This window comes from Schistocerca cancellata, unplaced genomic scaffold (genome assembly GCF_023864275.1).
Source record: "Schistocerca cancellata isolate TAMUIC-IGC-003103 unplaced genomic scaffold, iqSchCanc2.1 HiC_scaffold_674, whole genome shotgun sequence".
Classification (NCBI taxonomy): Eukaryota; Metazoa; Arthropoda; class Insecta; order Orthoptera; family Acrididae; genus Schistocerca; species Schistocerca cancellata.
The window spans coordinates 37,501-40,000 of NW_026046685.1; positions in this window are offsets into that span (position 1 = coordinate 37,501).

The window sequence follows — 2,500 nt, forward strand, 5'->3', positions numbered from 1 at the left end:
AATGGCAGGAATGAATCACACAGGTGTGCCGCTCCCTTGCCGCAACCACAGACGCGGCGCGCCTCCAGTCACGAGCGAAAAGCGCATAAGCGCATAAGCGCATCCTGACGAGACATAACCGCTGTGACATACTGACGCTGCCTCAGACATTCACATACAATGATCACTACCAACGAACCTCGGTCCCCCCCCCCCCCCCAACAACACACTCTCTTACCACGTTGTGTACTGTAATCCAACCCATTTCGCACCTTAACCTAACCCATTTTGCACCTTAACCTAACCAAATTCGTAACGCAATTTGTACCGCAATGTAACCCAAGTTGTGCCTTAACCTAACCCAAGTTGTGCCTTAACCTAACCCAAGTTGTGCCTTAACCTAACCCAAGTTGTGCCTTAACCTAACCCAAGTTGTGCCTTAACCTAACCCAAGTTGTGCCTTAACCTAACCCAAGTTGTGCCTTAACCTAACCCAAGTTGTGCCTTAACCTAACCCAAGTTGTGCCTTAACCTAACCCAAGTTGTGCCTTAACCTAACCCAAGTTGTGCCTTAACCTAACCCAAGTTGTGCCTTAACCTAACCCAAGTTGTGCCTTAACCTAACCCAAGTTGTGCCTTAACCTAACCCAAGTTGTGCCTTAACCTAACCCAAGTTGTGCCTTAACCTAACCCAAGTTGTGCCTTAACCTAACCCAAGTTGTGCCTTAACCTAACCCAAGTTGTGCCTTAACCTAACCCACGTTGTGCCTTAACCTAACCCACGTTGTGCCTTAACCTAACCCACGTTGTGCCTTAACCTAACCCACGTTGTGCCTTAACCTAACCCACGTTGTGCCTTAACCTAACCCACGTTGTGCCTTAACCTAACCCACGTTGTGCCTTAACCTAACCCACGTTGTGCCTTAACCTAACCCACGTTGTGCCTTAACCTGCTCTGTAATTGGCATATGACACGTTACATTAATCTAGTGTTGTCTAACCACAACCCTCTGAATATAGTTCGCTACTCGCACCGCCCACCCTCTTGTGTATCGTTTCATGTTCAACACTTCGCAAGTGTTGCTTACTTTTGACATGCTCCCGCTGTACACTGTAATGTGGACGACTGCAGGATGTACATCGCCCCCCCCCCTCCCCCCTGCCTTCGCACGCTGGTCGTTCAGGTGCTTGCGTGTTCAATGCCCTTCGCAGCTGTTCACTGGCATTCGCATGTCGAAGCGCTCAGTCTACGTCGTGGTACGGCCTGTGTCCACTGTCCGCTGATGTCGTAAGCTTAACCCTCACATTGTACTGCACATAGGTCCGTATGTACTGAATGATACGCTGTGGCACATGTGTGACCGTACAACGACTGCGCCCAACAACAGCGAACCATACGGTCCAAATGTTGTGCACTCAGCCACGTGCCGTCTCCCCATAACAGCTACATTGCAGTGTGGTACGCCATAGAGACGTGTGGGAGTAACGGACGCCCTGGATGGCGATCAGCATGAGCCGTCTGTTGATGTAGTGGCGCGTGTATTCAAACGTAGTCGTCTCTTCTCACACAGTGTGATAGCATGGTGCACCGCGTTCCACATCTGCGACATGGTACAGATGCTGGTTGACAGTCGGTCTCGTAATGGACATCGCATACGTAGGGGGCCACCTCCCACGTGTTCTCTAGTCGTGCACATTTTGTTGCGTGTATGTGGGCAGACGTAGTGTGTCGTGACACCTAACAGACAGGTATGCAATAATCGTTGCATTTGCAAACTGGGATGGACGTCTACGTTTGCTGGTGACGTTACGCAAATGAACAACTGGTAAACCCATTGTGGTACGGTTGTTGTTGCTGGAGGTAAATCAGTAAGGGCAAATCTGTGTGTGAAGCGATACGCGGCGGTGGCTGGGTGGGACCGTCCCCGGCCGGTGAGGGGGGGCCGCCCGGCGTGCTGGCCGCGCGGTGCGTGGGCGCACGCGCTACAGCCGGCTGGTGGGGGCGCCCAGTGGCAGGCGCGCCGGCCGACGGACGCGGCAGGCGGCGCAGCTGCGCGCCGGGGCACCCTGCGCGCGGCGCCGGGCGGCCAAAGTGGGTCCTCGCGGGCCCGGTGCGAAGCGCGGTGGACATCTGCAGTGTGCTGGTCCGACTGAGGACTGTGTGCGTTGAGGATGCGCCGCCGCCCGGCACTCGGCGCCGCGACGCCGTCTGCTGCTCGGTCGCCCCAGCGGTTCTCGCTGGTGGTTTGTATCGCAGTTGTGCAGACGTGTTGGCACGTGCGCTGTGCTGGGAGAGTTCGCTTCGGCACCCACGTGGGGCCTTTGCCCTTCTGTGGCGCTGGCGTTGGAGCTGCCGGTCACCGTAGGTGGCGCGTGTTGTCTCCCGCCGGCAATGCCACGACAGCACGCTCCCGGGCCTCTGTCGGCAGCGGCAAGCTCAGTTGGGAGCACGGGTGGTCGCACCTAAAGCGTCTACTCGCCTAACTCCGGGCGATTGCGCCTCTCTCGAACCCGACCAAGT